This window comes from Engraulis encrasicolus, chromosome 15, assembly GCF_034702125.1.
Source record: "Engraulis encrasicolus isolate BLACKSEA-1 chromosome 15, IST_EnEncr_1.0, whole genome shotgun sequence".
NCBI classification, from domain to species: domain Eukaryota; kingdom Metazoa; phylum Chordata; class Actinopteri; order Clupeiformes; family Engraulidae; genus Engraulis; species Engraulis encrasicolus.
Genome location: NC_085871.1, coordinates 30,751,945 through 30,764,444, shown reverse-complemented (window position 1 = coordinate 30,764,444; position 12,500 = coordinate 30,751,945). Strand labels below are relative to the sequence as shown.

Here is a 12,500-nt window from a genome sequence, read left to right as displayed (position 1 = left end):
CACACACACACACACACACACACACACACACACACACACACACATACACACAGAGGTGGCGGGCGTCTAGACTGTGAACTGGGGGTAATTACACGTCCTGCGATGAATAGTCGCCGCTTGAAGACTCATCTTTGTTCCTGCGCCACGGCCTGAATTGCTATGACGACGCAGCCAGATAAGGGGCCCGAGCCTTTTGGCCTCCAGTGCAGGCACTGAAGACACGGGGAGGAGGCGGGGTGGGTGTTTGTGTGTATGTGTATGTGGGTGTGTGTGTGTGAGTGTGTGTGTGGGTGTGGGTGTGGGTGTGCGTGTGTGAGAGGTGGGGGGTTATGGAATATGGCCGTGACTTTCCATAGCGGCCTAACAGCATCACAGAGGCATGGTATTTACTTTAAAGATAAAATTATTGTGTACAGTAATCTAACTTGTTAGCATAATGTCTTCTTTCATCGCCGGGCTCAGGCGGCTCTTTGGAGGCACTGGAGGTATTTTCTGCCCCTCGTTTTTTTTTTCCTCTCCCTTTTTTCTTTTTTGAAATAGTTTATCTTAGACTTAACGGCCGCATTTCATGTAAATATCAGGCTAGGGTATTATTAGGGCCCCTTCGGAGCGTGAAAGCAAGAGAGTATATAATTTGATAGCATTTAGAGGCTGCTTTTGTGTGACGAATGGAAATGTGTATGGTATTTGTAAGTCCCCTCGCCTCTCGAGGTCACAAAGTCTAATGGCATTCTGCGGCGCGTCGTGGCGGCTTTGAGAATTAAATTGTACCGACTTTGTACAGCCCCGAATGCAAGTTTTTTTTGTGTGAGTGTGTGTTTTGAGGGTGGAAAAAGGGAGAAAAATTGCAGAAAAGGAAGGGAAAAAATGAGAAGTCATTAAAATTTCTCGGAACATTAGCAAAAAATAAGTGTTTCATGATTTTTTGCGGCGATTAGTTGACACTTGCGTCGTTTGTAACGCCTCTCGTTCTAAGTCGTTTATTTACACACACACTGAAAAAGTGTAAAACATGTTGAAATCTAATTTTGCAGGCAAATCTCTCATTCAGATGTTGACTAAGCCTAAAGGGCTTAAACCACTTCGCACTGACAGGATGGTTTTGCATGGGCATGAATGGTAGCATTAAGGGGCTTATAAGACTGTAAATAATTGCACTGCCAAAAACCTGAGAGGCGTCTAAACCGCATTTTATAGTGTAAATAATTTAATACTGCCAGCAAATAATAATAATAATAATAATAATAATAATAATAATAATAATAATAATGTCACCAATCGTATTCATACAATATTAAAAAATATATATTTTTATACATTATTTGTGTGATATTATTAGTATTAGTAGTAATAGGAATATTTGTAATAGTATAAGTATTATCATTTCTTTTTTCATCACACAGCTTGATAGTTCATACAGGAGCCATACTTTCATAGTTGCCCCGTGGTCTCTGACACAGTAAAAATAATAGCATTTGGCAGGTTTGTTTTTGCAGCAGAGGACTGTAGGCAGCGGCACTGCCTTTGCACAGTTCACAGAGCACACATTGGAGTCACACACACACACACACACACACACACACACACACACACACACACACACACACACACACACACACACACACACACACACACACACACACACACACACACACACACACACACACACACACACACACACACACAGCATTCCATGCCATGGAGTTGGTCGCTGGTTGCCTGCAGGGGTCATTGGAATTCTGGGTGGGGGGTGGAAGAAAACACACACACACACACACACACACACACACACACACACACACACACACACACACACACACACACACACACACACACACACACACACACACACACACACACACACACACACACACACACACACACACACACACACACACACACACACACACACACACACACACCTTCCAAAATGGTGTGTAGTGAACAGTAAGTGTGGGTTTGTGTGTATGTGTGTGTGTGTGGACAGGGAGTACAGAGAGTTCACATATCATAGAGGCAAGGTTAGAGCTTGATTGGTGTGTGTGTGTGTGTGTGTGTGTGTGTGTGTGTGTGTGTGTGTGTGTGTGTGTGTGTGTGTGTGTGTGTGTGTGTGTGTGTGTGTGTGTGTGTGTGTGTGTGGCCAGGTTTGTTACTGTACACCTGTAAGTGTCAGGCCAAATGTTAACGCTGGGTGTAAACTGTGATTTACACTCCTGCTGGCACGAAGCCCGAAGGCATGCTGTTGACTTTTAGCTTCTCCAGAAAGCACATGTTGTTTTCTCCTCTAAACATTCAGTTTCAGGAAGAGAGAGAGAGAGAGAGAGAGAGAGAGAGAGAGAGAGAGAGAGAGAGAGAGAGAGAGAGAGAGAGAGAGAGAGAGAGAGAGAGAGAGAGAGAGAGAGAAGATGACATAAAACTGGGAGTGTCATTTCTTTTCTGATGGATGACATCTTAATCATTTCATAATTTTCTGCCCCAGACAAACATTACTGAAGCCGTAAATACACTTGCACAGCACAGCACATCGTTATGCTGCGTACAGACAAACCACACACATACAGAGCTGTATCTAATGTGAAACAGTTGTGTAAACAGTGTTGGGGGATATTTTACAGTGTGTAATGGATTTAATGTGTTCTTCATGTGTTGTCTCATTCCAGTGTCTCTATTCTCTGCCTGTTTTTTTAGATCCTTAACGCCTCTGGTCTCATCGCGTTCCTCTGACGGTGAAGGACGTTTTAGCCAACCTTTTGCCACCACGGGTAAGTTTGCTTAGAAATGGAAATGGATAAATAAAGAAAACAAAATGAAAAATATATGGAGAATGAAGAAAATCATTCATCTAGGTCACGTTAGTCAACTTAAGAAGGACACATTTTGGAATTGGAATACATTATGGTATGCCTGCCGAAACAACTCAGTTGCTTACAGCAGTTGCTTAGAACTTAAGAGCTCTAACTAGAAAAGAACAATGTAGAAAACAGTGTTTGCGTCTGTGCTTGCTGGTGTCTTTCTGTGGGCCTTTGGGGAATGTTCGCCTCCCTGTTCTGCTAAATGGAAGTGCCTTAAATCAGTATGTATTTCCAGTTCTGACCAGGTTGTCAGAGGCAAACGTCGTCCAAAGAGGATGCAGGGAAGAGGAACTCTTTGTGACTAGAACTATCCTTTTTTTCTTTTTTAACCTTCGCCAAGGAGGTTATGTTTTTGGTCACGTTGGTTTGTCCGTCAGTTTGTCTGTCTGCCTGTCTGTCTGTCTGTCTGTCAGCAGGATAACTCAAAATGTTACGTGCATGGATTTTGATGAAATTTTGAGGAGTTGTTGTAAATTGGAAAAGGGACAAGTGTTTAATTTTTGGTGGTGATCTGGATCACAACCCGGATCCAGGGATTTTTAAAAAGATTCTTCACTATTGAGGCATTCCAGTTTTTAACTGCAAAAAAAGAGGTAGAAAGACTTGAAAAAATGAGGGTGTAACCTAGTCAAATGTTCTATCAAACATCTTCCTTGGAGGTCTACACTCTATGAGTGCATTTCTAGTTTTAATTTTTACATTATTTTTATTTTATTTTTAATACATGTCTACTTATTCACCCAATCCCCAGAAGCCCAGAATATCCACTAAGGTCTTTGTTCATGTAGTATTACAGAATGCACCACAGTATAAATAGATTTTAGTTTTGTCCATTTGGTTTATCCACCCTCTAATAAAGAAATACATGAATGAATGAATGAATGAATGAATGAATGAATGAATGAATTAATGAATGAATTAATGATTTAATAATTGAATAGATTAATTGAATAGATTAATTGAATAAACAAACAAAGAAATAAACAAACAAACCTTTTCCACAGTGGATATAGACATCAAGGTTTAGACAAGTACCCTATTATATGATCCTGAAGTTCCCTCTACTAACTCAGAGGGAAAAATCATGGGCTGTACATTCTGACCATCTGCATACCTAAATCTACATTCCATTGACGATGCATTAGAAATGTATCAGCCATGTGTGGTCATGTAAATGCCTGATGGAAGTCTGTCATTCAAACAATGAAAGCTAGAGCCCATTATTGTTTAAAGCAGACGGCTGTGAGTGCCCATGCACTTGCATTTGTTAATTGAAAAGCGCTCCTAATGGCCCTTGCCCAGGGTCATTGTTGGTCAATCTATTTTTGGTCCCTTGGCAAAGAGAGAGTGGGGGGCCCCTTTTCTTCTCTTCAAACTATTAGAGAGTTTTTGATAGCGGTATCATTGCACTTTTTTTTGGTTATTGAAATTAGGCAGGTCTCGCCATACTCACAAAGTTCCCATTGCTGTCATTTCAATACAAACACATAAACAGTCATTATCTGCCCCCCCCCCCCTCAACTGCGGGCCCTAGACAATCACCTAGTTTGCTTGCCTGGTCGTGATAGGGCTGCCCCTGCCCAGCCCAACCTTTACCCCTCCCTGCATGATTTCGTTTTTTCTTCAGGCATTAAATAATGGTCTTTTTCTTCTTTCTTTCTTTTTCTTTCTCTTTTTTGCACAGCATGAATTATGGGATGTGCGTTTCCATAAGTGACGGAAGAACAAACACGCTTTGAAGTTCAGAAAAAGTGGTGAGTACCTGCACTCATTTTTCTTCCCTTTCTTTATAAATGGTCATTTACATTTGTCCGTGCCTCTTGCCTTTGCTCATTTGCACCTATTAGTAGTCACTCACAGTGAGAGGCTTTTTTCTTTTTTTGTTTTGTGTGTGCCTGTGTGTGTGTGTGCGGGTGCGTGTGTGTGTGTGCGGGTGCGTGTGTGTGTGTGTGTTTGTGTGTGTGTGTGTGTGTGTGTGTGTGTGTGTGTGTGTGTGTGTGTGTGTGTGTGTGTGTGTGTGTGTGTGTGTGTGTGTGTGCATGTGTGCGTGCGTGCATGTGTGCGTGCGTGCGAGCGTGCCTGTGTGTGCGTGCGTGCGTGACATTTTTAAGTACTAGTCGGAAGGCAGATGTTTTTCTTTTTCTTCACATCACTTAAGTGTTCCTTTTGCTGTTTTCCTAAACTGACCATTTGTATGTTCAGTTCTGACATACTGTAGTTTTCGACAGGCCAATTTGCGAAAACACTATCCACATACAGTACAGTATATGCCTATCTATTTGAAACTTGACTCATGTTTTATTTTATACATTCAGTCTGGACTCAGGGCCACAAGTAACTTGGTTTCCACTTCTGCCGTTCAATTCCCTTATATATTTATTCATTACAAGCAATTATAATGGAGAACACTTTTCCGTGAAGTTTAAGTCAAAGACAATGAAGCATTGTGAAGGCATCTATCATTGCATTCCTCCCTTTCTGCTGTGTGCGTGCGTGTGCGTGTGCGTGTGCGTGTGCGTGTGCGTGTGTGTGTGTGTGTGTGTGTTTGTGTGTGTGTGTGAAATGCACATGCGATGAGCATAAAGAATGTGCACCGGGCAGAATGTATGGCAGCGACATTGATAATGTGTGTGTGTGTGTGTGTGTGTGTGTGTGTGTGTGTGTGTGTGTGTGTGTGTGTGTGTGTGTGTGTGTGTGTGTGTGTGTGTGTGTGTGTGTGTGTGTGTAACAGTCCTTATTGCTGTAGGGCACTCCTGGGCATTGTTAGATGCATCACTGCTGTAGCACACACTTTGTGTGTGTGTGTGTGTGTGTGTGTGTCTGTGTGTCTCTGTGTGTGTGTGAGTGGCATTGTAAGACACACCACTGCATTAGCGATGGAAAATATATGGACCCAATCAGCCACACATGCACCAGCAGTGTGTGTGTGTGTGTAAGTGCGTGAGTGTGTAAGTGCGTGCGTGCGTGTATGTATGCATAGTGCAGGACACTTCAGGCAGGATTGTTACCATTGACATCCAGTGGGAGGAAGGGTGTAAAAGGGATGTGTTTTATATACTTTTAGAGGATGACTTTTGAGAAAGGAGAGAGAGAGAGAGAGAGCGAGAGAGAGAGAACTGAATGGAGAGGAAAAGTGTAATTTAAGGTCTGCCATCAATCCCACTGCCCACCTCTGCAGTCACTGTGAATGAGAACGACCACCTTGAGTTTAGCACGGAACATGGCTCGTATATGTTTGAATTAAACATACGGGTCAAAAAATTCCATTAATAGAAATTTCTGCAGAGAGAGAGAGAGAGAGAGAGAGAGAGAGAGAGAGAGAGAGAGAGAGAGAGAGAGAGAGAGAGATTTGAGCTCAGATCTCAGAGGCAACGATAATGGACAACTTTCTGTTTGGTCGATTTAACTTCTGCCTACCATTTTTAATACCCGTCCTAGGGTTCTAAGGCTGTGTGTGTGTGCGAGTGTGTGTGTGTGTGTGTGTGTGTGTGCACGCAGAGCTGAGAGGCAGCCCTCCTTAATATCCATATTTTGGCCTGGCGGTGTCTTGCCTTTGAGGTGTAGATATGATTAAAGCAAGGGCTGCCGAAGAGCTTGAGTGGCAAGGTTGGGTGGCAAGGCTCCGGGCACCGCTACAGAAACACACACACACACACACACACACGCACACACGCACACACACACACACACACACACACACACACACACACACACACACACACACACACACACACACACACACACACACACACACCACACACTGCGGACGATACATTTCCCCAGAGCCTCCTCTTCTTCCTTCTTACATGCCAGAGCCTGAGCGAAGACCAACAACCCCCTCCCGACCCGCCCCAGCTCCCACGCACAACTTTCCCGAACCCTCCCCACCCCATCCCACCCCACATCACCTCCATGCCCCCATGCCATGCCACTCTTACCCGATACCCCCAGCCAGCCCTGGCCATCCGCGCTCTTTCCCCGACCTTAAAGAGATTTGAATATTAGTTTTTAATTTGTCGAGTATCCAGTTTAAATCTTCAAAGATGAACTCTTAAAGCATATCTGTGCGGGAACAGCAGTCCTCTAATCATTGGCCAGAGAGAACGAGAAAGAGAGAGAGAGAGAGAAGAAGAAGAAGAAGAAGAAGAAGAAGAAGAAGAAGAAGAAGAAGAAGAAGAAAAAAGAAAATGTAAAGCACCCTCCTCCCCAAGTTTGCCCCCCCCCAAAAAAGAGAAAGTAAAGATGGAAAGAAGAAAGTAAGCACATTGGGGGAGAAATCTACAGCAATTAAGCATATCTCTGTAAGTTTGAAGACGACCAGCCAACCAGCTGGTCGGACCTGCTCTCAGACCCAGGCGGCCAAGCTTTGCTCACTCTTCCCCTTTGAAATTGATTTCTTGTTCTATCAAGAGTGACTGCCATATATATTTATTATTTCAAGACTGACATTTTTTTTCAAAAACATTTCGCGTCCCCAAATGGGACTTTTTTTTCCATAAGGCCCTTCATACTCAGAGTAAGAAAGCCTATCTAGCCTTGCCCCCCGATCCCTGGAGAAGGAACTGCCTGGGTAACAAGGGACCGTCAGGGGGTATTACCGTATAGCCCCCTGGAAGGAGCCGAGGCATTTGGGAGGGAGGGGGTAACAGAGCGAAAGCTTTTGGGGATGCCATGGGGGCATAGAAATGGACCGGCAGTGGAAAGGCTTGAGGGAAAAATTGGCCAACAGAGCAGAAGTTTTGATGAAAACTAGGGGACCTTGGGGATGGATGGGGCAGTGGCATGGGGGCATAGGGGAGGGATGAGGCCATGGCATGAGGTCATTGGGGGGAAAAAGAGCAGCATGGCAGAGGCTGTTGGGGTATAGGGATAGGCAATCATATTGGGGCGTTGGGGACGGATGTGGTGCAGAAGATACTTTGGGGAGAGATGGAAGAGATGGGACATTGGGGATGGATGGAGTAGTACAGAATGGATAAGCAGTCACACAGGACATTCAGCACAGTAGGGCAGGGATGGGTCAATGATAAACAGAAGAAAATGATCTGCATGCATGAAGACATGTGGAAAAGTGATCACCGAGAGACATTGGGCAATAGTTTGGGGTCTTTCGGGGGAGTGATGGGCGACATAGCAGAAACATTTGACGAGGTGTGGTGAAGGATGGAGGTAGAAAGAAGTTGAGGAGACATTGGTGAAGGGTTGAGTGATTGAAGGCCGTTTGGGAGAGAGGTATGGAGAGATGGTTGGGAAGGGTGTAACGAAGGGGGGAAAGCCAATTGGGGAGGGATAGACAGATGGAAGGACATTTGGGAAGGGAGTGATAGGTGTCGGAGCAGAAACGTTAGGGTGGGGTGGGAGATACATGAGAAGCGAAGTCTTTGGGGAGGGGAAGAAAGATAGAAAGGACATTTGGAAGAGAGCTGTGGAGAGATGGTGAAGAGGCATTGGGGAAAGATATATAGCGTTAGAAAAAAGAAAACATTGGGGAGGGAGAGAGAGAGAGAGAGAGAGAGAGAGAGAGAGAGAGAGAGAGAGAGAGAGAGAGAGAGAGAGAGAGAGAGAGAGAGAGAGAGAGAGAGAGAGAGAGAGAGAGAGAGAGAGAGAAAACCGCCATTGGGGATGGATAGTGAGATGAAGCAGAGGCATTGGGGAGGCATTGGGTGATATCAAAGTGGCCCCGGGCAGTCTCCAGTGCCAGGTTCCCCCTTGTTAAACTGATTTGGGATTAGGAAGGCAGCGCTCTGGGACATAGCTGAGGGGGTTCTGGGGAAGGAGGAGAGAGGAAGAGGAAGTGGAGGAGGAGAGGTGAGATTATCGGGATGGTGCTCCGGGACATATATACAGTAGTAGCTCAGGGGTTATTGGGGAGGAGGAGGGAGGAGAAAGGAGGAGGAGGCGGAGGAGGTCAGATAGGATTGGGAGATGGTATTAGGGAGGCGGAGAGAGGAGAATGTGGCGGTGTTAGTGAGGTGGGAATGGAGAGACGATGCTCTTGGACGTAGCTGTTTAGATTTGGGGAGAAGGAGGTGGAGGAGGCAGAGGAGGTGGAGGGAGGGGGTGTTGGGTGTTGGGTTGAGGCAGACGTGGGGAGATTTTGGACATATTGTATGCTGCTATTGGGATATCCCTGATGGGGTATTGGGGAGAAGGAGGAAGGGGAAGAGGAGGTGGTATTATTTTTTTTATGACGTTGGTGGTGGTAGTGTAGGAAGTGTTGGTGAGGTGGAACTCCTTCATCTGGAAATGGGACATTGGGGAGGAGGTGGTAGAACAGAGAAGGATGGGTGGATGGGATGAGTCTAGTCGTAGATTGTGCTCCATGGGGATAGTGGGGCTAGTGGTGGCAAGGAGAATAGTGGTGGTAGTGGTGGGGTGAGGTGGGCATTCCTAATCAAGAAAGGGGACGTGGAGGTGGTGAAGTGGGGAGGTGGTAGAGAAGGAGGAGGTGGGTGAGGGAGAGAAAAGATGGGTGACGGAGAGGACGTGTGTGAGGGGTGTAGTTCTTTTGGGGTTGGTGTTCCTGGGGAGTTGGGGGAAATGGTGAGAATGGGGATGACGGTGGCATAGAGGTTTGGGGTGGGGGTGGGTGTCCCTAATCTTTATCCGCCATTAACCCTTTTCCTCACTGGGTGCCCTGGGAGCGGGTCATTGGTCAATCCCAATCCCCTTCTCACAACCACCAGGAATATTTTAAAGTTAAGCCTTTTCAGCCGAAAAGTCCTAGTCATCAAAGGTTCACTTTCCCCTCCTTCTTCTCCTCCTCCCTTCTTTTTTTCTCCTTGTTTCTTTCTTCACTTCCAGGCCATGAGACTTGTCCCTCTCTTTCTTTTTTTCCCTCACTTTCACTCCCTGATTATCTCTCCGTCTTTCCTTCTCTCCTCTCTCTCTCCCTTACTCTCTCTCTCTCTCTCTCTCTCTCGCCGTCAGTCTTATTATGATTCCCTCCCCCCATTTCTTTCCCCGCTTCGCTTTCTGCTTCAGTGTTTTGACTTGGCATTATTATATTTTTCTGGAAGTTCACCAAGTTTCCATATTTTTTAACTCAACTCAACTGTTAGGCTGAATTGGAGGAGTAGAGATAGCATCGCTGTCGAGCTCTTATGGCTCCAGGGTCAGAGTGCCCAACCCCCCACTCCCAGCACCACCCCCTCCTCCTCCCTTTGCCTCTCCTTTCATTGCAATGTGTTGTGGGTAGTAGCTAGTAGTACCTACGCTCTTAACAGTAAGTGGGAAGTTTCCCCTTTCTTGTGCCTAAGTTGAGCTTGACCTCAAGTTTGTATAAAATACATCAATAAATAGGTAAACATAAAATTACAATAATTACAAAATAATTAAAATCCATGACATTAAATCCATCACACACTTGAACAGCCTTCTTGGTATTCCTAGCAACATTTAAGACAAAAAAAGAGTTGCACATCCTAAAATGAAATTCGTTTTTCTGGTAACACTTTATTTTAGGGATACATCTATTAGCACTAATACATACAATGTTAATGCCTGCATAAGTAACTTGTTAGGCATGTACTAAGCAAACGCTAAGGCCTACTAGGTCTTTACTAAGGCAAAATTGGTAATAAATCCCTTATTGTGCATGAACAAGACATTTGCGAATACATGTCTAACAAATGTTGAATTTTGCTTTGTACATGCCTTACAAGTTACTTATACAGGAACATTGTATGTATTAGTGCTAATAGATGTATCCCTAAAATAAAGTGTTACTGTTTTTCTTATGTGATATATTCACGCCATAAAATCTCAGAGCCTTCAACCTAACTAATAAAGCAGCACCAAAAATCAAAAGAAAAGAAATTGTGAGTGAGAGAGAGAAGTTCAGAAGAAGATACAGACAGATGGAGGGAAAAAGAAGCATGCAGACAGAGAGGAGGAAAATACAGATAGAGTTGAGTGTGTGTGTGTGTGTGTGTGTGTGTGTGTGTGTGTGTGTGTGTGTGTGTGTGTGTGTGTGTGTGTGTGTGTGTGTGTGTGTGTGTGTGTGTTTGTGTGTGTGTGTGTGTGTGTGCCTGGCTGGACCTGCCACGGAGACGTGATGGAGGAGACAGACTGACTCAATGAGGTTATTGATCCGTATGGGGAGCTATGCTAATCAACACACACACACACACACACACACACACACACACACACACACACACACACACACACACACACACACACACACACACACACACACACACACACACACACACACACACACACACACACACACACCTGTAATCAGATGCCACGTAGCCCTTGAACACCTGCCTTCTTTCCATCACCATCAATGGGGTTGACTTTTTATTGAACATATTGTTGTATGAACAAAGACCCCCCCCCCCCCCCCTCCCCCTTTTTTGTCCTGTTCATAAAACGTGTGATATTGGGCATTTTCCATGTCTTTGGGAAACTCGAAATTCCGTCTTGCAATTTGGTGAGGTGCTAGAACGTGTGCAAAGGTAGACAGATGACTCCAGAAGGTCGAAATGGTGAAGTGTGTTCTGGAGTGTTTCAGCCGTGATTCGGAGTGTTCCGTTCTGCATGTTGCCGTGACGTCCAGAATATTCTGAAAGACGACGCGGCAGGTTGACAAGAGGCATGACATCAGAGCTGCCTGACTCTGCCGTGACCCTGCCGCGCGCTTGTGTGTGTGTGTGTGTGTGTGTGTGTGTGTGTGTGTGTGTGTGTGTGTGTGTGTGTGTCAGTTATTTCAGGTGGGGAGAATTAGCCTGCTAGCAGCATAGAGAGCGCAGATGATCATGTCCAATGAATTGGTCTCACATGGCGGTCGGGGAATGTGTGTGTGTGTGTGTGTGTGTGTGTGTGTGTGTGCGTGTGTGTGTTGTAGTGTCTAGTCCTGATTGCTGGTTCTCCCCTGTGTGTTTGGGTTTACCGTGAAAAAGACAGGATGTCCGAGGCCCAAACAGAGTTGAGATACCACACAGACCAGGTGTGTGTGTGTGTGTGTGTGTGTGTGTGTGTGTGTGTGTGTGTGTGTGTGTGTGTGTGTGTGTGTGTGTGTGTGTGTGTGTGTGTGTGTGTGTGTGTGTGTGTGTGTGTGTGTGTGAGTGCGTGCGTGTGTGCATTCGGAATACTGTTACTTCAATTTCTTGTTCACCACTGAAAATGATATTTTTTATTTTGCTTAACATGAAGAAATTGAAGGAAAATAAAGAAATGTCCATTATTTAAGCACAGAAATGTACAGTAATTCTAATCGGCGTCACGTTTTGACTCCGATCATGGAGGAAGAGTGTAAGGAAATTCAGGGTAATGCAACTTAAGGGTTAAATGAAGATTTAATTTCTTGCTCGGCGCAGTAAGTAAGTGATAAGCATGTGTCAGGGGCGAACAATACAGCGGATCATTTGCACAATATTGAGGAAATTATGTCAGCAATGAAAACATTAGCATTGCTTGGCTTCTCAGAAACATTGATTTTTCTTCCTCTTCTTCTCCTTCTCTCTTTCTCTTTTTTTTCTGCATAAATGCTTTGAAGCATCGAAAGGAGGGAGTATACGAGGGATTTCTGGTCTCCCGTCGAGTTTTAAGTCACCCAGATTACGGGAATAATTGGTCACAAAGAAGGTTCATATAAATGTAAATGAGATTAAATTAGTCTGCTCCAGAGTTGCTCTCTCT

General features: G+C 44.8%; 1 protein-coding gene across 14 annotated transcripts in view; it reads left to right on the top strand.

Moving 5' to 3' along the window:
• The window catches only part of foxp2 (forkhead box P2), a 282,865-nt gene that overhangs the window by 30,601 nt on the left and 239,764 nt on the right, over positions 1-12,500 (top strand). For all 14 annotated transcript variants that reach the window (XM_063217362.1, XM_063217375.1, XM_063217374.1 and 11 more), the window contains exons 2-3: positions 2,689-2,762; positions 4,537-4,606. The gene's annotated coding sequence lies outside the window, so the exon portion shown is untranslated. The remainder of the gene's footprint in view (positions 1-2,688; positions 2,763-4,536; positions 4,607-12,500) is intronic.